The 25,872-nt window shown below is 42.5% G+C and overlaps 1 pseudogene across 1 annotated transcript in view; it reads left to right on the top strand.

Moving 5' to 3' along the window:
• The first annotated feature begins 4,664 nt into the window (after positions 1–4,664).
• LOC308492620 (tumor susceptibility gene 101 protein-like) overlaps positions 4,665–25,872 on the top strand; it is a 73,881-nt pseudogene continuing 52,673 nt past the window's right edge. The window contains exons 1-2 of the transcript in view: positions 4,665–4,857; positions 4,963–5,774. The product of the transcript in view is annotated as a tumor susceptibility gene 101 protein-like (transcript). The remainder of the gene's footprint in view (positions 4,858–4,962; positions 5,775–25,872) is intronic.

The raw sequence follows: 25,872 nt of genomic DNA, 5'->3' as shown, positions 1-25,872 counted from the left end.
CCATACATAATGCCAGATGGAAGGGGAGCATTGAGAGGATGGGTGAAAAAGGTGAAAGGATTAAAATGTACAAATTGCCAATTATAAAAATAGTCACAGGGATGTAAAGTACAGCATAGGGAATATAGTCAATAATATTGTAATAACTATGTATGGTGTCAGGTGGGTACTAGACTTATTGGGGTGATCACTTCATTAGTTACAAAAATGTCTAATCATGATTGTGTCCACCTAAAACTAATACAATATTGTATGTCAACTGTAATTGAAAGATTTTAAAAATGAAAAATAAAAGAAAATGAAATGGAGGATAAAAACTTAGTAAAACTTCTTTCTCCACAGAAGATTTATTTTCCCTCTAAGGAAAAAAGGCAAAAACATCATGAAAAACATTAAGCTCTTGGATCATTTTGGAAATAAATTTCGATTTTTGATATTTTTAATCCTATCCCCCTTGATATTTTGAATCCTATCCCCCACTTTCCCTCCTTCCATCCTTATTTATTGATTTTATTATTTATGTTATATTGTCAATGTTTTTAAGACTAATACTCTATTTTGAAACCATAATTCTCACATCCTTTAATCTTAGTTTTGTATTTAAATGGGTATAGCTTCGACCATTCGTCCTTGTCTCCATGCCCAAATTCTTGGTTGTGATTTATATTTGAGTGTCTGGATTTAATCATACATTTTTCATAGTATATATTTATTAATTTTAGGATTAAAAGTTTTCCCTGCTGATTCAACCTTACAAATAATGCAGCAATGAGCCATTATGTGTGTGTGGTGGTGTGTGTATTTTTTGGGTGGATGTGTATGAGGGCTTTTAGATGACGGATCTTAAAAGTTGTTAGGTCAAAGAAATGAATGCTTAAAATTTTTATACATTCTGCCAAATTGCCCTGCAAAAATTTGTATCACTCTGTACTCTCATCAGCCTTGACGAGAACCGGTCTCCCTATACCCCCACCATCACTAGTGATCATCAGTAGTTTAACTTTGCCAGTCTCAGGGGTGGTTTAATCCTAGTTAAGAACATGGTGTCTGGAGATAGATTCCCTGGGTTCAAATCCCAGCTCTGTCATTTAGTGGATGTGTCACAGTGGCCCCAGTGTTCTCATCAGTAAAGTGGGCGTCATAAGAGAACCCAAATCATACAGCTGTTACACAAATTCAATAAGTCCTTTTCTTTCAGGGTAGAACATTTAGAACAATGCTTGGCACTGAATATAAATAATGCAAGTGCTTGCTCTTGATATCATCGAGCCGAGCCCTCAATAGTGTTTTGTCGGTTAAATTGACATTTTATAATTATTACCGAGAATGAGTGTAATGTTCATTATCAGAGAGGCTACCTTTGCAAAACATAGAATGTCCAATCTTGAAAAACAACAACAAAACCATGACTCTATAAACATATTCGTTGAAAAAAACCACCCCAAACTGGAAGGGGCAGCAAGCAAATGGTTGAGGTCTTTGGGGTGGTGAAGGACATGGTCTTTCTTCCTCCTGCAACAAAAGAAATATCTGGAATCAGATGGCTAAAAGAAAGTTCAGGGGCAGTTTGTTTATTTCCGTGCAAGGGGGCTGAGGGTGGGGTCAGGGGTGGCTGGCCAGCCCTAGGCGTGACAAGCTGTTTCAGTCTGTGGGTGGTTCCCCCCCAACTGAAGAGTCAGTTGTTTCTGGGTCATAATTTTGCAGGTGTGAAAAGTGGGGGGCGAAGCAGGAACATTAGCCTGTGTGTCTCCACCTGGTTTAGTCCTGCACTGGGCAATGCTGCCTCCCTTAATGGCTGCCCAGTGTCCTGGGTCTGCACAAGCCACATGGACAGCAACCCCATGTGGGTTGAGAAAACTCTGCAACACGCCCTATAAAAGTGAACTAATAAGACTTACAAGTCTCTCCGCCAGCCTGGAGAGTTGTTCTTGTCTGTGTATACAGAGCAGGTGGGTGGCTGGGAACACCAGACGCTCCCTTCCCAGAACATTCTGGAAGCCTTCTCTTGCAGCTCAGGCTATGGAAATAAGTTGGGACATCCCTCAGACTCATTCTCATGCAGATGCTGTCTTTCTTTGTCTTCTTCTTTCTTTTTACATTTTAGTTGCAAACGATTGAAAGTCCTAACAGCTGACAGTGAGATCAGATTGTGTTCACCTAGCTGTGCGTGTGTAGACGTGATCAACAGTTGTCAACTGCTGATTCGGCACCAGGATTTACAGAGACAGCTAAATGAGAAGCAATTGATATTAGCCCTCCAAAGGATCCAAACTCTCCTTTATGAGTCAAATCCTAGCTGCCACTCTTTCTCATGCTATGATTTCAGACAGGTGAGTGACTTACCCTTTCTGAATGCAGGATGGAGAAAAATGTTTGCTTAGTAGACTGGCTGCAAAGAATTGTTGACAGATACATGTGAAGTTCCTGGCTCCGTGCATGCACACGTCAGACACTGAATGCACGATAATAGTTACCACTAATTAGTGGACGTTTTTTATTCGCCGCTTTATTTACATGAGTGTCTCAATTTGCCCTCGCAACTGTCCCTGGTGGTGGCTATTTTAGTTTTTGCTCCATTGTGTACAAGAGAAAACAAAGTCTCCAACAGAAGTGTAACCTGTTCTGGATGACACAGTAAGCGGGCGCAGAGACAACGGATCTGTACGCACCTAGAAGTTTTAGCAGGCAATGTCTCTCCCTTTCCCATTCTCTTGCTGTCCTGTGTGCAGTGGGTTTGTTCTCTCCCGTGCTATACCCTTTGACCTAAGCAGGGATATCTGCTAGTCAATTAAAATCTGATCTCTTACTGACACTTACTTTAAGAAACCCAACCTCCCTGCTTTGTCACCCAGTGGCCCTTATGAGTTATAACTGTGGTACAATGAACTCACACAGAAGTTTCTATTAAAAACATTTTTTTTATAACAAGGTGTGAAGTATACTGACAGCTGAACGCCACAATTGGCCAGGGGTTCCTTACTGCTGCATAAAACCAAGTCATGACACTCTTATAGCTACTGGCATTTCCTTTCTTGAAATTTTATTGTCGTGTACCCGCCAACTGTGCAAAGAGGGAGGTTTCACAGACCGGGTAGCAGCCAGCCCCAGGGAGGGGGAGGGAGACACGACACGGCATATAGCAAAATAATCACAGCAAGTTAGGGTTCCTGGAATTTCTTGGGTTTCAAGAGCCTTCCCTCCTTTTTCATTGACTCTTCTATCAATCCCTCTCAATTTTTAGAGAATCCCATTAGGTCGAACTGTGCGGAATTCCTGGCTAAAGGGAAAAACTGTTTCTCTACGCACAGCACATCTGACACCAAATGTGTGGGTTTCCGAGCAATTCTGCTGTTCTCTGAGGACAACAACAGGGTGTGCTTACAATTTGATTCAGTTCTAACACTAACGAGTTAGTGCGGACGCCACAGATTAACGACCGAGTCCCCCAAGACTGCCCTTCACTTCAGATGCCAGTCAGACTGAATAATGTGCTATGAAGGCTCGTACAACTCAGGGAAACAATTGACTGACCACTACTATCTCTTGTGAGGGACACAGACGAACAGCTAGATGAAGAGGTACATAGGGCGATAATAAGGGAACACACTGAGAAAACAGAAGCGAGGAGAAAAAGGACAAGGATTTCCCAAGGAGCCGCGTGGCTCTGGCTGCAGTTCCAAGTCAGCTTCCGGCCAAAAGGTGTAAGAATGAGTGAACCCATGTGTGGGAAGGGCTTTGGTGTTCTTGGAACCAAGGTCGTCAGGAAAGCCAAGTTGGCCAGGTACCACCATATGTCCTGGTGGTTATTTATGACTTGTCTGCCGAGATTATGATCCTTGGCAAAGAAGGGAGGACCAAGTGTCTACTTATACTGGAACAATCTTCTGCAGTTCTGATGTGGGGCAGAGGTCAAACGCTCAACCCGTACAGGTAACTCTAAAAGAGAAAGACAAACGGATAAACAAAAATCCTAACAACAGTAAGTGGATCCTGAAGAGAGAAACTCAAATGACATAGTGGTCTATATTCTTCCAGAATTCTCTTTTCACCTTCCAGCCCTTTCCCCACCTTCTCTTTAACTTTCTTTCTTTCTCTCTACTCACCCCCACTCGTGTACATACTCAAATTTTAACGACCATTGAAGAGAAGATGGGTCACCACTAATTTAATTAATGCCCCCTGTTGGATTTTCAGATTGCTTCTAATATTCCTCAGAAATTGCAATGATGAACTTTTTTTTGGCGTATAACAGTTCCTTTAACTTGTAAAATTATCTCCTTGGGATAACTGATTACATCACTGGGTTGCCCACTTGTCTTCCAGGAAAGATTTGTCTTGATGTGAACACCTGCCGTTGATGTTTGAATGTGTTCATTTCATGTTTGGAACAAAAGTTTCTGACTGGCGAGTTCCTTAAAGAATTTGCAGGGGACCAGATGGGCTATAAATGTTCCGGTCATCGCAAATATTCTCTTGGTATATTTCAAGTTCAAGAGAGCCAGATTTTGTGGCTGTTTTGTTTTGTGTCACCTCAAGAAAGTTCTTCCCAGTAGAGCGTGGGTTGGGGGCTGGCTGTTCAGTGTGCAATTGTGTGGGGCGGCCTGGGGCAGCCCCAGAGCAGCTGACCCCCTGCCTTTGGGGACAGGAGCCGTGAGATGGTTGCCATGGTGGTGTTGGAGAGCCAGCTCAAGAAAATGGTGTCCAAGTACAAATACAGAGACCTAATTGTACATGAAACTGTCAATGTTATTCTGTTATACAAAGATTTTAAACTTGTATTGGATTCATATGTGTTTAATGATGGCAGGTCCAGGGAACTAATGAACCTCATTGGAACAATTCCTGTGCCCTATAGAGGTAATACATATAATATCCCAATATGTCTTTGGCTGCTGGACACATACCCATATAATCCTCCTACCTGTTTTGTTATGCCTACTAGTTCAATGACTATCAAAACAGAGACACGTGTTGATGCAAATGGACAGATATATCTTCCTTATCTACATGAGTAGAAACACACAGTCAACTTGTTGGGGCTTATTCAGCTCATGATTGTGGTGTTTGGAGATGAACCACCAGTCTTCTCTCTACCTACTATTTCAGCATCCTATCCACCACACCAGGCAACAGGGCCACCAAATACTTCTTACACACCAGACATGCCCAGTGGGATCTCTGCATGCCTAACCGGATACCCTCCCAATCCCAGGGGTTACTCAGGCTGTCCTTACGCACTGGTGGTCAGTATCCTGCCACAAGTCCCCAGTTCACTTTCCGCTTCCTGTGACCACTGTTGGTCCTAGTAGGGATGGCACAATCGGTGAGGACACCATCATCTGAGTGATCAGTGGCAAACGGAGGTGGCGGATGAAGGAGGAAATGGATTGCACCCAGGCAGAGCTCAGTGCCTTGAAATAAACAGAGGAAGACCTGAGAAAAGATCACCAGAAACTGGAAGAGGTGGTCACTTGTTTAGATTAAGAAGTAGTGGAGGTTGATAAAAACACAGAACTTTTGAGGACAAAGGATGAAGAACTCAGTTCTTCTCTGGAGAAAATGAAAGATCAATTTGAAAGCAATGATATTGATGAAGTTATCATTCCCACAGCCTCACTATACAAACAGAGGAAAATGCTATTGAAGACATTATCTTTCACCTGGGAGAAGCCTTGAGGTGGGGAGTCATAGACCGAATGTCTTCCTAAAGCATGTATGCCTTCTGTCCCATAAATAGTTCCAGCTGAGGGCACTAATGCAAAAAGCAAAAAACAGTGCAGTCTCAGTTACCTCTACTGCCTTCTCTGATACCAGCTGGAGATTGAACTCATCTTTTTCAATTTTTATTCAATTTATTTTATTTTTTTTAAAGATTTTTATTAGAACATAGCTAACATGCAATATTCTATTAGTTTCAGAGGTACACCATAGTTATTCAATATTTATATATCTAAAGAAGTGATCGCCATAAATCCAGCAACCTTCTGACACCATACCACGTTATCACAATATTATTGACTATATTCCCTGTGCTGTGTATTACATTCCCATGAGTTATTTCTTTTATACCTGGAAATTTGGACCTCTTATTCCCCTTTTTAAATTTTTCAATTACAGTTGACATTCAATTTTATTTTATAATAATTTCAAGTGTATTGTTAGACATGCGTATAATTTAAGAAATGATCCCCCTGACTAGTCTACTACTTACTTGGTACTATACGTAGTTATTCCCATATTATTGACTATGTTCCCTATGTTTTAGTTTACATCTCCACGACTGTTTTGTAACCGTCAGGTTGTACTTCTTAATCCTTTCAGCTTTTTCACCCTGCCCCCAATCCCTCCCATCTATCACCTCAACAAATCTAGTACCCATCTGCACCATCCATAGTCATTACAATATAATTGACTATATTCCTTATGCCATATCCCACATCCCCATGATTGCTGTGTAACAACGAATTTGTACTACTTAATCCCTTCCCTTTTCTCACTCCCAACCCCACTCCCAGCTGGCTACCATCAATATGTTCTCTATGGGTTTGTTTCTGTTTTGTATGGTTTATTTTCTTCTTTAGATTACACATGTAAGCAAAATCACATTGCATCTGTCTTTTTCTGCGTGACATCCTCCACTGAGCACAGTACCCTCCAGGTCCATCTATGCTGCCACAAATGGCAAGAACCCATTCCCTTCCATGGGTGAGCAATATTCCATTGTATATATGTACCGCCTCCTCTTTATCCGTTCTTCCATTGACAGACACCCAGGCTGCCTCCACATCTTGGCCACTGTAAACAATGTTGCAATGAACATATGGGTGCTCACCTCACACCCAAGTAGCAGTTGTGTTTCTTCAGATAAATACCCAGAAGTGGGGTTACCAGGTTCTTCTTTGTCTCTTGGTATAGCCTTTGTTTTAAAGTCTATTTTTGTCTAGTGTAAATATTGCTACCCCAGCTTTTTATTATTTTTTTAATTTCCATTTTCATGAAATATCTTTTTCCATCCCTGTAGTTTCCATCTCTGTGTGTCTTTCACTCCGAAGTGAGTCTCTTGTAGGCAGCATATGTAAGGATTTTGTTTTCTTATCCGTTTAGCCCTCCTATGTGTTTTGAGTAGAGCGTTTAATCCATGTACATTGAGAATAATTGATGATAGATATGTAGCTATTGTCATTTTATTATTCATATTTTGATCCTTTCTTTTCTTTTTTCATCTTAAAGACATCCCTTTAACATTCCTTGTAGTACTGGTTTAGTGATGATGAATTCCTTTAGCTTTTTCTTGTCTTGTAAGCTCTTTATCTTTCGATTCCAAATGATAGCTTTGCTAGGTAGGGTAATCTTGGTTGTAGTTCCTTGCTTTTTCATCACGTTGAATATCTTGTGCCAATCACTTTGGCCTGCAAAATTTCTGTTGAGAAATCAGCTGACAGTCTTATGGCTCTCCCTTATAAGTTACTAGCTGCTATTATCTTGCTGCTTTTAGGATTCTTTCTTTGTCTTTAAACTTTGCCTTTCTAATTATAATGTGTCTTGGTATGGACCTGTTTGGGTTCATCTTGTTTGGGACCCTCTGTGATTCCTGGACTTGTATGTCTATTTCCTTCATCAGGTTGGGAAAGTTTTCAGTCATTATTTCTTCAAATACATTCTCCATCCCTTGGTTTCTCTCTTCTTCTTCTGGTACCCCTACTATGTGAATGTTGTTATACTTGATGTTGTCCCAGAGGTCTCTTAAATGCTCCTCATTTTTTTGGATTCATTTTTGTTTTTGCTGTTCCAATTGGGTGTTGTCTGCTACCTTATCTTCCAAATCGCTGATTCGATCCTCTGCCGATCCTCGTTTGCTGGTGATTCCTTCCAGTGCATTCTTCGTTTCAGTTGTTGTATTCTTCACTTCTGACTGGTTCTTTTTTATGGTTTCTATGCCAGTTTTTATGCTTGCGATCTCTTTGTTGAAGTTCTCAGCAAGTTCCTTGAGCATCCTTATAGCCATTGTTTTGAATTCTGTTTCTGGTAGGCTGCTTGCCTCCATTTCATTTAGTTCTTTTTCTGGATTTTTCTTCTGTTCTTTCATTTGGGACACATTTCTTTTTTCCCTCATTTTGGCTGTCTTTCTGTTTGTTTCCATGTATTACGTACCCCAGTCTTGGCCTGGTGGCCTTATGTAGTAGGTGTCTGGTGGGGCCCAGTGGCACAGTCTCCCTGGTCACCTGTACTGGGCGCTCCAGGAGTGTCCCTTGTGTGGGTTGGTGTGCCCTCCCAGTATAGTTGAGTCTTGGTTGCTATTGGCACATCAATGGATGGGATTGACCCTTAGACTGATTGGCTGTGGGATTTTGCCATGCCTACAGCTTATGGGCTGCTGTGCAGGGGGCTAACCCCACTAAGTGGGCTTTTCCCCAGCAGGCTCTAGTGCCTATTGAGACTGCCCTTTGTGTATGCCATATGGGGCTAATTGGGCAGTGCTGTGCTGAAACAAATCTCAGAGTTTGTTGGTTCTGAGACCTCTTGCAAGGGTCTCCAGTGTAGGCCCAGGTTACCCACTGCCTGTGACTGGCTGGGGATTACTGGTAAGAGCTACAAAGTGATCCACTGTTGTTCACTGCCTCTGCTAACCCTGGAGGCACGTGGGAGAGGCCACGCTGTAAACCAAGGATGGCTACCACTAGTACCAGGCCTGGGGTAGCTCCTCAAAATGCCAGGAAACCTTGAGGCCTGTTGCCACCTGCTGACTCCCTTAAGGTTCAGCTGCTGATAAAATCTTGTGTGGTATGTAAGTTGGGTGAGGCAAGGTCTCAGGGAGTCGCTAGAGTGGGAAGAGTTGTGGTCACCGGTAACGTAAATTCTGGTTTGGTGCCAGTGTGGAGCCTGAAGCTACTCAGCAGAAAGTCTCAGAGCACACTGAGGCCAGTTGTCGCCTGCCTAGGGTCTGTAGGACTCTGATAGTTTTCCAAGAAAGAGTGCAGTGTTGATGGGGCTTGATGCTCTTAGAGAAAGTGCCTCTGGAATGGGGGTAGTTGGGTGGGGTGGGCTCCCAGGAGTCAGCAGGTAGGAGCTGTGGAGTTCACCAGACCAATCAGATTCATATTTGGCCATGTGGGGGTGGGCTTAACCCAGGAAAGATGGGTGTAGCTGGGGGCCACCTGCTGGCTGTATGGGAGTAGTACTTCCTCACAGGGAAATGGAGACTGTCCTCCAGCCTTCAACCTGAAGCAACCCAACTCAGTCTGCCCCGCCATACGTCTCCTATACCCCCCAAGTTACTGTCCCTCCGCTGGAGCCCAAGGTGAGTGCCTGGGGGTGAGAGAGTCTGTGCATTGGCTCTTTAAGAGGATGCCTGGTTTTCCCACCGCCGTCTGTCCCACCCAGATGGTAGGAATCCCACTGTTTTTCACAGCCAGATGTTGTGGGGACACCTCTTCCTGGCACCAGTACTCTGGGCTGGGGAGGCCAGCGTGGGGCTGGGGTTTCTTGCTCCCCTCGGGGGAACCTCCATCTCTGTGGCTGAGCACATGAAGGTTAGCCCCTCCTACTAGTCTGGACGAGGCTTCTTCTTTATATCCTTAGATTTATAACTTCTGTTCAGGTAGACTTCAGATGGTTCTCCAGTTCGGTTGTTCTATAACTTAGTTGTAATTTTAATTTGTTCACGGGAGGAAGCAGGCACAGTGTTTATCTACTCAGCCGTCTTGAATCTCCTGATTTCTGATTGAGATTGAACTCTTTTTAAGCATTCTTTTTTTCTCTTCCTTTCTCAGATCAGTAAGTGCCCGGAATAAGTTATTGCAGTTTATCTTTCAAGTGTAAAATATTTTGAATCAATAATATATTGTCTGTTTTCTTTTGCTAAAGTCTGGCTTTTATTAATGTGCTTTCTATCTTTTGTAAACCTTTTTTGTCCTGAATGTTGGGATAGACTATGCTAAGTAAATTTGTTGCATACGAAAAAAGAAGGAAGTCCTTCCCCTTTGGGGACTTAATTGACTTATCTTGAAAATAAGAGATTTAGACTAGACTATCACTAAAGTCTTGTTATTCTGTATGCAGTGGGTTTGTTCTCTCCTGGAGCTCATAGGGGGGCAATTGCCTGGAAATTGGTTGGGACTAACCTGGGAAGACATTTATTTGCATGGCAGGTGGGCGAGGTATATTAGTCAGGATTTTATTGAAGTTGATTAGACAAAACAGAAGTCACTCACATAGCTGAGCAGTAGGAGTGGCAGGAAGCAGGTAAGTGTCAGGGACAATCAAAATTAAAAAGTTGGCAACTACCATCTCTCTCTGCCCATTGATTTCATATGTTCGCACCAGATTTCTACATACAACTTGTCTACCAGCTGCTTTTATGCTGACACCTCACCATTAGAGAGAGACCAAGACTCACCTTCTCTGCTTCCTAGTTGAAAAATCCTGGGGCAGGGCTCTACGTGTTAGCCAAGCTTGGGTTTAGGGTCCATCTCTCAAGGTCTAGAAAATTATGACACCATGACTGGCTCAGCTTGTGACAGATGTTGCATTGATTAGCTATTGTATTGACAGGCTGTGTAACATACAGCCCCAAAATTCTGAGATGAAGTGTTCATGCTATGAGTATACAAGAATGGCTATTTCCTCATACCCTTGCCAACTGTGAGTGTTATCATTCATTTTATCCTTGCTAATATAAGTGAGAAAATTTTTACTCGTTATCCTATTTAAAATTTCCTAATTTTATCCTAATTAAAATCCTAATTAAAATTTCTTTGATTATTGTTGATGCTAATCTTCAGTTTGCACTTAGCAGTCACTTGTATTTCTATCCCAGTTAATTGTATGTGTATAAGTGTAAAAAATCTCAGTGATGTAAAACAACAATCATTTATTCTTATAGCTCCATCATTCAATGCATTTGAGTGTTTCTGCTCAGGTTTTGTGAGAGTAGTACACTCTAACTCCATGGGGACAGAAGCTTCTGTGCTCAGGACCCTTCCAGACCTCAGCTTACATATCTCTTCAGCTGGCTGTTCTCTCTCTCTCTCTCTCTCTCTTTTTTTTTTACATCATTTATTATATAATACACTGGTAAACTTAAGTAAAATTTTTCTGAAAGTCTGTGAGCTTTTCTAGCAAAGGATGGAATCTAAGCAGGGGGAGCCTCTGAGCTGTAGCCACATCACAGAAGCTGTGGGTAACCTGGGGACTTACTACTTGCAGTTGGCTTCTGAAGTGGGAGGGAGGGCAGTCCTTTGGGACTGAGCTCTTAACCTGTGAGGTCTGCACTAACTCCAGTTGACTTGTAGGTACCCAGCTGGCATTGCAGAGAATTGCTTAGAGTAGCGGAAAAAAACTCTCCACAGACCTGGTGTTGGAAGTGTTATGACTGTGGCAGGAGAGAGAGAGTAACAGAAAACAGTGTGTTTTCCCATATACATGGTCTTCCCTCTGCGTGTTTGTGTCCTAATCCCTTCTTCTTTTAAGGACACCAGCCGTATTAGATTATGGCCTACCCTAGTGACCTCATTTTAACTTAATTACATCTTTAAAGGTTCTATCTCCAAATATAATCACATTCTGAGTTACTGGTGTTCAGGACTTGAACATATGAATTTTGGGGGGACACAATCCAGTCCATAACACCAACCTTGCTCAAAGTTTTTAGAGGTAGAAATGGAGTAGAAAGTGGATGATAACAGTCTCACCTGCTTACTTTCCACCTAGTCTTGGTCCCCAATAACCCAGAGGGGTCCCAACAAATGACAAGTGACAGCCCTGGCAGCCCACATATGCAGATTCCTAAGCTGGGGACTTCTAAATCTTTTCTAAAATGACTATCATTTGTCTTATGATTACAAAATTAATAATTTTTGTTACAAAATATATAAATTGGAATGTGTCTTCACCTCGACCCTGAGTTATGCCTCTGTCAGAGTTTGGTGGCTGTGTCTCCAGATTGCCTATGTGTCTAACAGTCCATAGACCATAAGCCAGTGTACTTAGTGTGAAGATTAAGAGCTTAGACATGGGAGTCTGATCTCCTGGCTGGGCCTGAATTCTGGCTCCGCTACTGGCTATCCCATCTGAGCAAGATAATTAACAAGTTCATTTCCTAACTCACCTTGCAGGATTGTTTTGAGAATTACATGGGTTGGTAGATACAAAGTGCTCAGGGCAGATCCACAGTACAGGATAAACTTTACCCAACAAACATGGGGCGTGGGGCAACCAATTTTTGGGGGGGAGAGGGGCCTTGACCTTCAAGAAAGAACTAGCAGCTTGAGTGTGAGAAGTGCAGTGAGCTGAGTGTCTCCATCTGAAATCCCAGTGGGGTCAGCCAGAGCTTATGAGCCAAGGACACACTTTTCCCAGGGACCCCCTGGCCAATGAAGGATCATGGCAGGGATTCAAGGGCCCAGCCATTGCTGCCCATGAAGGACTTCTCTAACAGGCATTGTTGGCTCTGGAGCTCCCATTGGGTTGGGTGAGGCCTCGCTGGATGCTCAGTGTTGCGATCTGAGGCTTTCTCCTTGCTTCTGCTTCCCCCCATTTTTTCATTCCTAAGTGTGAGATCTGCACTGCAGCTGAAGCCTTCCCTTGCCAGTACTGTCCCTCCCTTTACCTTTCACAGATGTCACCCCATTTTCTCCACATCCTCCCCAGTTATTTCTTGTCTTATTGAGCATACCCATTGACAAATGTGAGGTGATACCTCATTGTGCTTTTGATTTGTACTTCCCTGATGGCTCGTGATGGTGACCATCTTTGCACTTGCTGAGGGGAGGCTCTGGCAGGTTTTGACACTTGTCCAAATCAGTTCATGTCTGCAAAGCAGTCACGACCATAGGAATTTACCTGGTTAATTACCCTTCTAACGACATCACGTGATGGGGCAATCTCTACTTCCATCCTTGCATCAAGATAAGTTTTTAAATCTTTTCCTCTGGGCTGGTCAGGAATCTATAAGAATATTAAGAAATTTGGCCTAGAACAGTGTATGCCTAATCTTATATACAATCACAGTAGATTAATTTCTTGACTCACCTGAAATCACAGGTAAACTTTTGATAACCTGGTAGCTATGCAAGTGTGTAACTCAGCTTTTCCTTTATCTCTATGTGGCCTCCTTTCCTCAGTGTCTCTGGGTCCCAAGTTCCTTCTTCTAAGAACACCAGTCATTGAATTAGTCTCTACCTTAATTCAATAAGACCCCATAATAACCTGATTACAGTTGCAAAGACCCTATTTCCAAATAAGGTCACATTCAGGTCCTGAGCAGACATGAGATTTCTGAGGACACTAGTCAGCTCAATTCAGTAGCCACCAAAATGATGTGGAAAAATGTTCCCAACTTATTAAGTGAAGAAAACCAGTCTATAAAAAGATATGACTTTATTTTTATAAAAAGAAAATTAAAGCATGTGTGAATATGCATATTGCCTGCTCTGTTCTCCCAACCTCTGATTCTTGTAATCTTAACCCGAGGAAGACCTTCATGAGACAAGAGAAAATTCAATGTCTTATCATCCTCAGAAAGCCACCACATTAAAAACAGTAGAAAGTAAAAGATTTCCAGTCAAGATGGAGTAGGTCATGCTGTGCTCACCTCCTCTCAGGACCACATCAATTACAACTAAACCACTGAACAACTATTATTGAGAATCACCTGAAGTCTAGCTGAACCAAAGCCCCAAAACTAAGGATACACAGAAGAGGCCACCTTGAGACTGGTAGGAGGGGCAGAGACACAAAATGTGCTGGTCTTACACCCACATGTGACCATTAAAAATCGGGAGGGATATCTCAGCTGTGGAAGTTCCTTTGGAAGGAGCAAGGAGTCCCAGCCCTATAACAGGTTCCCCAGCCCATGGTTCCAGTGCAAGGGGGAGAAGTCTCCATAACTTCTAGTTGTGAAAACCAGCAGAGATTGTGGCTGAGTGAGATAGAGGTGGCTGCACTCTCAGATGCTCCTCTTAGAAAGACTGTGCATGGACTTACTCACTCACTCTGAGCTCTAGTGCTAGAGCAGCAGCTCAAAAGCTTCCAGGGACATATGGAGAGGAACTAAATTGTCTGGCTCCAAGGCAGGGGCTGGAGGGGCAGCTTTCTCCTGGACAGAGGAGCTGGAGGAAGCCATTTTTTCTTTGTTGAGCACTCCCGCCTCCCTGCGTGCAGACGCAGACAGATATCTGAGTCTCCATCAAACTGGCTATCACCTTTCATCTGCTCCGTTCTAGTGATTCCCTGAGACCACACTCCATCCAAATTTTGGGCACACCCAAGGTGCTTCCAGTGGCTTTTCTGTACAAACAACCTGTCTTAGCTCATGCTGAAGACTTTCCTGAAGTCTCTCAAAGATCCACAAAATCCAAATAAGCAGCATCTGGCTCAGCATGTCCTGTACCTCTGGCTGAGCAGCCCTAAACCTGGCACTAGCAACAGCAGGCCTTGGTTCACAGATTGGCCTCTCGATACAACTCCAAGCGCAGGGTGGGTGGCAGACACCTGCAGATTTCTTTGTGGCTCATACCAGGTGTCCCTGGGCAGCTAAACTTGGCCTGTGGTAGGGCCCCTCCCAGGAGGCCCCCCCCCCCAGTCGCTAGCTTTGAACCAAGCTGGAGCATCACCTGGCTGCCTCCAGGGATAACACACCCAAAGGGCAAATTGGGCAGGCACCAGAGCTAAAGCAAACTCTGCTCTGTGGGGTCAGCCCTTGCACCACACTCCACTATAATCACAGCCAGTCCTCACAACAAATCAGCCTGAAGGTCAATCGTTTCTACTGACGTGCAAACAGGAACTAAGGCTCAACTACAACAGGAGGGCACACACAACCCACACCAGGGACACACCTGGAGCACTTGGTTCTGGTGACCAGGGAGACGGTGCCATTGAACCCCACAGCACACCTACCACATAACCACCCGACTAAGACTGGGAGGCATAGCAGACCTAACTAATACATAGAAACAAACACAGGGGGGCAGCCAAAATGGGGAGACAAAGAAACATGTCCCAAATAAAAGAACAGAACAAAGCTCCAGAAAAAGAACTAAACAAAATGGAGACAACAATCTACCAGATGTGGAGTTTCAAACATTGGTTACAAGGATGCTCAGTGATTTCAGGGAGAACTTCAACAAAGAAATAGGAAACATAAAAATGGAGATAGAAAACATAAAAAACGAACCAGTCAGAAATAAAGACTACAATACCTGAAATGAAGAACATATTAGAGGGAATCAACAGTAGATTAGATGAAGCAGAGGATCAAATCAGCAATTTAGAAGATAAGGTGGCAGAAAACACCCAATTGAAACAGCAAAAAGAATTTTTTAAAAACGAGGAGAGTTTAACTGTCCTCTGGAACAACATCAAGCATACCAATATTCGCATTATAGGGGTACCAGAAGGAGAAGAGAGAGAGCAAGGAATTGAAAACCTATTGGGAGAAATAATGATGGAAAACTTCCCTAATCTGGTGAAGGAAATAGATATACTTGTACAAGTCCAGAAAGCACAGAGAGTCCCAAACAAGATGAACCCAAAGAGGCCCACACCAAGACACCTCATAATTAAAATGGCAAAGGTTAAAGACAAAGAGAGAATCTTAAAAGCAGCAAGGGAAAAGCAGTTAGTTATCTACCAGGGAGCTTCCATAAGATTGATTTCTCATCAGAAACTTTGCAGGCCAGAAGAGATCAACAGGAAATATTCCAAGTGATGAAAAACAAGGAACTACAACCAAGATTATTCTACCCAGCAAGGCTATCATTTAAAATTGAAGGACAGATAAAGAGCTTCCCAGACAAGAAAAAGCTAAAGGAGTTCATCATCACCAAACCAGTATTACAAGGAATGTTAGAGGGACTTTTCTAAGACAGAAAAAGAAGAAAACAAAGATAAAAAGTATGAATAATAAAATGGCAATAACTATATATCTATCAACAATTACTTTAAGTGTAAACGGATTAAATGCTCCAATGGATAAGAAAACAAGACCCTTACATATGCTGCCTACAAGAGACTCACTTCTGATAAGAAAGGACACACAGACCGAGAGCAAAGGGATGAGGAAAAGATATTTCATGAAAATGGAAACAAACAGACAAACAACAACAACAACAAAAATAGCTGAGGTAGCAATACTTCACCAGATAAAATAGACTTTAAAACAAAGGCTAGTTCCACTTCTTGGTGTTTATCCTAAGAAAACCAAATTGCTACTTCAAGGGGACATGTGCTTCCATATGTTCATTGCAACACTGTTTACAATGGCCAAGATGTGGAGGCAGCCTGGGTGTCCGTCGATGGATGGATGGATAAAGAGGAGGTGGTACATATATACAATGGAATATTGCTCGGCCATGGAAGGGAATGGGTTCTTGCCATCTGTGGCATCCTGGACAGACCTAGAGGGTACTGTGCTCAGTGGAGAATGTCACACAGAGAAAGACAGATGCAATGTGATTTTGCTTATATGTGGAATCTAAAGAAGAAAACAAACAAACAAACAAAACAGAAACAAACTCATAGATACAGAAAACATATTGATGGTTGCCGGCTAAGAGTGGGGTTAGGAGTGAGAAAGGGGAAGGGATTAAGAAGTACAAATTGGTTGTTACAAAGTAGTCATGGGGATGTGGGGTATAGTATAAGGAATATAGTCAATAATATTATAATAACTATATATGGTGCAGATGGGTACTAGATTTATCAGGGTGATGGATGGGAGGGGGTTTCGGGGCAGGGTGAAAAAGGTGAAGGTATTAAGAAGTACAAATTGGTAGCTACAAAATAGTCATGGGGATGTAAAGTACAGCATAAGGAATACAGTCAATATGGTAATAACTATGTATAGTGCCAGGTGGGTACCAGACTAGTCAGGGGGATCTCTTCTTAAATTATATAAATTTCTAACCACTATGCTGTACACCTGAAATTAATATAATATAATACTGAGTGTCATAATAAATAAAGTGTAAAACAAAACAACACACACACACACACACACACACACACACACGTAGCCTTGCAGGAATATCGTGAGCTCACTCAACACTAGGGAACCCTCCTGGGCCAATTGTTGGTTACCCAGGGCAAATTACTTAATCTCTCCATGTTCTAGTTTCTTCACCTATGAAATGGGGATAATTGCATTATCTCCCCCATCGGTTTTACAAGACTTCCTTAGCCAACAGTATTCATTCTTTTAAATTGCTTCTATAACTTTGGCTAAGTTGATCTTTATGTTAGATACTCCGCAAAAACCAAACCCCTGGGATTTAAGAGAAAGAGCCTTAAGCCGAAAAACTGGAGGTGTGAGATAAAGCTGCTCCCCAGGGCCGGATGACGCTGAGCGGATCATGTACCACCTCTGGGCTCATTGTTGCCTAATGCAGGCCTTAGACTTGATCCGAAGTTTTCTCACGGTGCTTTGTGGTGCCCACTCCAGGAGGAAAGAGAATGGGGGAAGAAGTCATCTCTATCCAAGCACCAAAGCAGCTCTGATTTTAAAAACTTTTAAAGATTATTATTGTAGGTTCACATGTATAATAGCTGCAAAAAATAATCCAGACAGACCCCATATCCCTTCCGCCCAGCCTCCCCCAGTGGTGATGTCTCGCACGGCTTGACCAAAGCCGGGGGACTGACTTTGACACAATGTCCTTGACCTTTTACCTGCACTTATTTGTGTGACTGTGTGTATTTAGTTCTATGCACTTTTATCACCTGTAGCTCTTGGGATCACCGCAGTCAAGATACACAGGGTAAAGGGGGTCAAACACATAGTGACAGAAGGAGAACTGACTCTGGGTGGAGAACACACAACGCGATATGTGGATGATGTGTTACAGAATTGTACACTTGGAGCCTATAGAATTTTACTAACCAATGTCACCCCAATCATTTAATAAAATAAAAATAAAGATACAAAGCATTCATCTCAAAGACCCCTCCTGGGACGCTTTACTGGCTACAAGCACCTCCCATGTTCCTGCCCTCCTGCCGCCCCAACCCCTGGCAACCAGCCCTCTGTTCTCTGTGTGGTTTTGTCACGTCAGGGATGTTATGCAATTGGAATGACTTATGCAAGTGGCCTTTTTCACTCTGCCTAATTCCCTTGCTATTCATCTTGGTTGTTGGGTATACTGATGGTTTCTTCCCTTCCATTGCTAACTCGTATTCCAGCACCTCCTGTTTTAACTGCTAGATGATCAGTCTTGTTTGAGAAATCTCATTTCCACATAGATTTTCTCCCCTTTGAAAGAATCATTTGGTGACCATTCAAAAATACAAGAACCAGAGTGGAAGATTCTAAGATCCTGGTGGTACTGGAACTATTACTGGGAAATGACGTTGCACCTCGGGTCTTCTCTTCATGAAGGGAAGAATTCAACCAAGAGACAGAGCAGAGCATAGAACAGCCAAAAGCTTATTAGTAAGAGAACGTATACTCCGAGACCTGGAGCAGGAGAACCCCAGCGAGGGAGGCAGCATCACCTCGCATTGTGTGAAGGCTTTTACTTTTATGGGTAGAATTACCTCCCCCTCTCACTTCTCTTATCGTTCTTCCCCTGAGTGCCTCGTCTTCCCTTCTCTGGCATTTAGCAATGTATTTCTTTGATTTAGAGGCATGTGTATGCCTGGAATTCTGCTGGGCAGCTGCCAGGGGTCTTGGCCCCAGTAAGAGCTGCAGCAAGGGGCTTTTTAACTGGACCTAAGTCTCTCCTTCTCCTGCTCATTTCTATCTATCGATTTACCCTCTCAGAACCTAGATATCAAAATGCATATAGCTGTTCCCACTCAGTAGTGAAGCACACCCCAGATCCTGTTCCTCCAAGAAAAGGGGACTTTTTTTTAATGTTTTATTTTATTTTATTTATTTATTTAAATTTATTGGGGTGACAATTGTTAGTAAAATTACATAGATTTCAGGTGTACAATTCTGTATTACATCGTCTATAAATCCCATTGTGTGTTCACCACTCAGAGTCAGTTCTCCTTCCGTCACCATATATTTGATCCCCTTTACCCTCATTTCCCACCCCCCTCTTCCCTTACTGTTTGGTAACCACTAAACTATTGTCTGTGTCTATGAGTTTTTGTTTCTCATTTGTTTGTCTTGTTCTTTTGTTGTTTTTGGTTTATATACCACATATCAGTGAAATCATAGGGTTCTCTGCTTTTTCTGTCTGACTTATTTCGCTTAGCATTATACTCTCAAGATCCATCCATGTTGGCACAAATGTTCCTATATCATGCAAAGGGGACTTTTTAAAGACAGAGATGCCCTCTGTTTCTTGCCTCGCCTGCGAGGGAAAAGGTTGCTGTTTATTTTAGATGGAGAAATATACAGACATTTCTGTTTTACACAAATGCCAGAGTTTCTTGTTAATCACTGGAGAGAACTACTGAGCAAATTATAAATAATAAAAAAGAAAAAGAAAAAGAACAAAACAAAAGAAAACAAAACAAAACAGCAACAAAAAACCATTAAGCTTTTATGTGCCTTGGCTCCTCTTCAGTTACCATCCAGAGCATCTGTGAAGCTCTTGGAAGTGTTTGATTGTGCAAACTTGGAACCGATACTCAGAGAAGCTATTCAGCAATGGCGACAGTGTCCCAGAGGCCCAGGTAATGAACTTCGCAACACCTTGTTCCTACCCATTTCTTAGACCCATTACTACTGCCTGTCGGGGCATGAATGATGGTTTAGATGAAGATTTGAGAGCTAGACAGATATTTTTCCCACAGATATTTTTCCCCTAGGCAGGAATTCTGCTCACCGTTCTCATCTCGAGTGTCTCTCGGATCTCACCGCATTTCCTCAGCATGTTCCAGCTCTGTGTCTGGATTGTCCTTTTTGGGCCTAACCCTCCCCCTTTTCCTCTCTTCACTTGTCCCCGAAGGCAACTTTGAAAGCAATTGTGGCACAGTCAAGAGCTTAGAGATGACTGCTTCCATTTAAAACAGTATATCTTCTTAAAAGAAAGTTTTTTAATGGGAGCTTTTATTACAGAACTGCTGAGCCAACGGAGGAGCTGATCTTACATATTGAGAGAACTGGGCCACGACTCTTATCACCTTGGCACCGTCTCTAACTTGCTGTGTAATTTCAGTTCTGTCTTTAATGTTTTAAAACAGTAGATAGTGTATTTATGCCATGGACATGTGGAGTGGGGGTGGGGGAGTCAAGGATAGAGTAAAGAATAAAATCATTTGTAATTCCACCATCTCAAGTTTACTACAGTTAAATTTTTGATTTATTTCCTGCCCTGCTTTTGTTTTCAACTGGAAAATGTTTTATTCAAGAATTCAAGCAAATAAGTAAAAGAAACCAAATAATATACAACATAGGAACCATTTCTGGAGGGGTGTGAACTGCCCACATTCTCGATGACTAGCTATTTGGTGAACTGTCTCCTACCCCACTTTTTAATGCACATTTATTAAAAAGAAAAAAGTGAAATCATGCCGTAATAATTTATCGTAACTTCTTTTATCCACACAATTATACAATGTGAATTCTTTCCATATCAATGACTATGTAGTCTTAACATTATTTAAATGACTGTTTAATATACCACAATACTATATTTATATATTGAACCACCCATTGTTGCATGGTTGAATAATTATATTGTTTCCAGTTCTTTGCTATTATAAACAATGCTTTCTTATTCCACCATTGTTGGTGGAGTGGGAATTGGAGGGTCTGTCTAATGCTTGGGAGAGCTGAGACCAGGTAAACTCTACCAAAAGATGTCAAAACATTTATGAAATCCTTAAATGAGACATCATACCCTGGTCTGGAACAGAAAAAGGGCATTGGAAGAAAAGCTGGTGGAGTCTGAGTAGTCTATAGTTTAGTTACCAGCATTGTATCAATGTTCATTTCTTAGGTGCAACAAAGTTTCCATGGTAATATATGACTCTAACATTAGGAGATGCTGGGAGAGGGGCTACCAGATCTCTGCCCACTAGATCCTAGGACCACTTCCCTCTCCCCTCAGTTGTGACAAGTAAAATGTCTCCGCTGAATGTCATTGCTGAATGTCCACTGGGAGGCAAACTCACCCTTATTGAGACCTGCTGTGATCTCTCTCTCTCTCTCTCTCTCTCTCTCTCTTTCTCTCTCTGTCCACCTCCATCTATATCTATCTATAGATATATGTTTATGGAATTCTTTATTTAATGTCTACCTCTCTTACTAGAATACAAACTCCATGTTGGCAGGGACCATTTTTTTTCTGAAGGGTGTGGTGACGGGAACACCAGTAAAGAATTCAGCATTGCAGTGCTTCATCTCAACTAGAATTCTCTAATATTTTGTTTTGTTTTTTTCTCCAGTGTACCCTGTCCCATCATTATTCAGTTAGATTAAACAGAAGAGTACTTCTAATCTATTCAGTCTAATCACTTCATCTCATCAATGTCCATCTTGTCTAAATCTTCCCTCATCCTCTATCATTTTCACACATCTTCTCTAGAACGTCCCATAAACTGCCCACTGTGATTACTTGGTGGCGGGGGGGTTGGCGAAGACGAGGGATTTTAAGACAGTCGTGCTTTTCTCTATACAATGTGTTTCTGCATGTTTGAACTTTTTACAAAGAGCACACAGTAAGTTTTTAATCAGGAAATAAACAGAAGAAGGATGTATTTTGAAAAGAAGAGAAAGACACCCCAAATTTGATGTCTCTCTAAACCTTTCATGAGGAATGTTAAATAGATAAATCCTTGAGCTATGAAGTAAAACATCTTTTAAGCAGACTACACTTTAGACAAATGCTGACAGCACCATTTGTGTGTGTGTGTGTGTGTGTGTGTGTGTGCACGCGCACATGAGTGTGTGTTTATACCCATGTAGTTCTAGTGTCTAACTCTTGCGTCCCATCTACGCCCTTCCAACCAAGTGGCCATCTAACTTCCCAGGACATACTAAACAGGACATGAGAAGAATGGTCGGTAGCATTTTCAGACTGTCTGGGCAAAAGCTGGAATGAAATAGCTTCACTTTAATGAACTTTAATCATCTGAAACAAGCTAGTGTAACAGCCTGATGGTCTTTGTTTCCCGTAACTTTGCCTGATGGTAACTTTGTTTCCCCAAAGTTAGTCTTTGTTTCCCATTCCATCCTGTAGTCTTTGGAAGAAAGTCATGATGCTCAGACCACACTTGCAGGTTGGGAGTCATGCCTTAGAGCCTGCACGGTGCAGCCAAAGTTCTACGTAAATTAAATGGAATTCGCAATGAGACATTTGTCTCTTCTCCCTGGCATGTGACTACTGTGTTCCCTGGTGTTGGGCGCAGAAGCCTGTTAGAGGGCTGGACACTGCCCGTCCTGGTTAGAATATTCCGTAGGGAAAAACGGGCTCCAATTGGCATGGGAGCACGCAGAACTCTGGCGAAGGGTCAGAACCCTGGATTCTAGCCCCGCTCTTGCCACTGCCTATGAATGTCTTGGGTCGGTCACTTCCCCTCTCTGGGTGACTCTGATTCCCCTTCTAGTGACTACTGGCGTGTAATAAAGTAGCCCAATATCACGGCTTAAAAACAACCATTTTAGTTTGCTCCCAGTTTTGTGGGTCAGGGATTCCAAAAGAGCTCATGTGGGCCATTGTAGGTCTCTCCTGAATTTGTAGTCAGACATTGATTGAAGCTGAAATTGGGTGGGGCATCCAGAATGGCTCATTTATGTGGGTGGCTGCCTATCAGCTGCCCAGCTGGGCTGTCAATCATACTGTCCATACATGATCTAACCAGCATGGCGGTCTCAGGGAAATTGGGCTTCTTCTATGGCAGCTCAAGGTTCAAGTAAGAATGTTCCAATAAGGTGGGAGCTGCTTCCGCTTTGACGACCCAGCCTGAAGGAAACACAAATTCTCACTTCTACCAAATTCTACTGGTTTTTAAGCAAGTCATTAAAGTCAGCCCAGATTCAAGGAGTGGGGACCTAGACTCTATATCTTTATGGGAGAAGTATCAAAGGATTTATAGCCACTTTAAAGAAGATTCTTATTAAAGATATAGCTAACATATAATATCATATTCGTTTCAGGTTTACACCACGGTTATTCAACATTTATAGACCTAAAGAAGTGATCGCCATAAGTCCACCAACCGTCTGACACTGTACTATGCTATCACAATATTATTGACTGTATTCCCTGTGCTGTACATTACATCCCCATGACGTATTTGTTTTATACCTGGAAATTTGGACCTCTAATTCCCCTTCACCTTGCCCCCACTTTTTAATTTTTCAATTACAGTTAACATTTAATATTGCTTTATATTAATTTCAGGTGTACAGCGTAGTGGTTAGACATTTATATAATTTAAGAAAAGATCCCTCTGACTAGTCCGGCGCCCACCTGGCACTATACATAGTTATTACCATATTATTGAGTGTATTCCTTATGCTGTGCTTTACATCCCCATGACTATTTTGTGACTACCAATTTGTACTTCTTCATGCCTTTACCTTTTTCACCCTGTCCCCCAACCCCCTCCCATCTATCACCTCAACAAATCTAGTACCCTTCTGACACCATACGCAGTTATTAAAATATTATTGGCTATATTCCTTGTGCTATAACCTACATCCAGGTTAATGTAAATTCTGGTTTGGTGCCAGTGCTGAGCCTGGAGTGACTCAGCAAAAGTCTCAGAGCACATCAAGGCCAGTTGCCATCTATGTGAGGCCTGCCAGACTCTGGTAGTTTTCCAAAAAAAAGTGCCATGTGGGTGGGGTTGGCTGTCAGGGAGAAAGTGCCTCTGGCATTGGGGTAGTTGGGTGGGGCCAAGTCCCAGTGGAGCTCACCATACCAATCAAATTCAGATTTGACCTATTGGGGAGGGCTCAACACCAGAAAGATGGCACCCGCTTTTCAGCTGCATGGGAATAGGACCCCCTCATAGGACCTCCAGCCCTTGTCCTGAAGCCACACACCTGAGTCTGCTCCCTGTATGCCTCCAACAGCCCCCAAGTAACTGTCTCTCCATCGAGCCCAGAGTGAGTGCCTGCGACAGAGTGAGTCCATGAGCAGGCCATTTGAGAGGATGTGTGGTTTTCCCGCAGCCTTCCATTCCTGACAGATGGTCGGAATCTCCACTGTTTTTCATAGTCAGATGTTGTGGGGGCTCCTATTTCCAGTACCAGTACTCTGGGCTGGGGAGCCTGGTGTGAGAGGCTGGGGTCACCCGCTCCTTTGCGGGGAACCCCTGCAACTGAGATACTCCTTCTGATTCTCAACCATCACAGGAAGGTTTGGGGCCTGTTCTGGGTCTCCATCCCTCTTACCCAGTCTCCATGTGGCTTCTTCTTTATATTTTCAGTTATAGGACTTCTGTTTGGCTAGACTTCAGATGGTTCTCCAGGTTGACTGTTCTATAATTTAGTTGTAATTTTAATGTGTTCACTGAATGACACAGGCATAGTGTTTATCTATTCTGCCATCTTGGATCTGAATTTACAGCTATTTTTAAAAACCCTACATGGTACCGATTTCCCCATTTGAAAATTACGGCTCTAGATAAACTTAGTGATTCCTAAAGAGTCAATAAACCCCGATATTCTTTAAGATCCTGTTATCTAGATAAAAACATTATCTTCTCACAGTCTCAAGTGATGGGTATTCAAGTTTATTTGTTCTTCTCATTGACCTACTCTGTACCAGGCCCCAGTTCCAGCCTAAGGACAGAGTCGTGAGTGGTGTGACCTCACAGCAGCGAGGGGTGTGGGCTGTGGAGCCACACAGGCTGGATCAAGGGTTGGCTTTCTCATTTACTTAGAGATGTGACCCTGGGAAAGTCACTTAATTGCACCATGCCTCAGTTTCCTCATCTATGAAATACAAGCACTGATAAAACCTATCTCACAGGGCTGTGTAAGACTAAAAGTGATACCACAGATAAAGTGCTTAAAACAACATAAATATTAAACAAATAGTGGCTTTTATTTTTGCCATCAAAGGGCTTGAGCCTCACCAGTGTTATCTCTCCTTGTTTATGAAGAAGGAAATAGACACAGAGGAAACAGACATGGTGGGCTGGTGAGTAGCAAGCTTGAGGTCACACAGCAAGCTGGAGTCAGAGCCAGGATTCAAAACCAGCTCTTTAGACACCAGGACCTGTGTGTCTTCTTGAGAAGGGAAGCAGAGAAAGCGTTTCTGACTCAGTTGCCCTACAAACCCCTAAATGGCTTGACTGTCATTTGACAAGAAAGAGCAGGGCTTTCTGCCACTCATTTATTCGTTGCTGCATTTCTTAAGCAATACACTCTGTGGTGACAGAGTTTGGAAATTAAGATCTTCAGGAATTAGCTAAATTGGATCTCTTGTCCTCTGAATTTGTACTTGGCACAAAAACTGGTTCTTTTTCCCTGGGATGGAAAAAAAAAAAAAGATCCCTGTGGACAGAAGTCTCAAGGGCACCATCTACTGAGAGAAACCGGCAAAAGATGTGGAAAGGGTAATTTCTCAGGCATCGTGGTTATTTCAGCTTGAGAAACCATTTCTTAAAGTTAAATCTGCATACTTACCCTGATATAAAAACTAAGAATTTCCACCTGGGCTATCTAGTTGTCCAGGCTCAATGATGTTTGTTAATAAAATGCATTAGTGTTCAATTAACATGTCTGAGCATTGACTGTTTCAGCAATGTGCATTGTCTTATTGAATCTTTACAGTAGGAGGTACCAACATTACCCCTATTTTACAGGTAGGGAAACTGAGCTCCATCGATTTAAACTCAACTGCCCTTGCAGACGTATATCCATAGCCATCTAACTCAAAGTTTCTAACACTTGATTTTGTTCCTTATACCATTATAACCCTTAGACTGTACACTGTGCATTCACTTGCTGAATATTAGTCTCAA

This window comes from Rhinolophus hipposideros, assembly GCF_964194185.1.
Source record: "Rhinolophus hipposideros genome assembly, chromosome: 24".
Taxonomy (NCBI): Eukaryota; Metazoa; Chordata; class Mammalia; order Chiroptera; family Rhinolophidae; genus Rhinolophus; species Rhinolophus hipposideros.
This window is presented reverse-complemented; position numbering and strand designations above follow the sequence as displayed.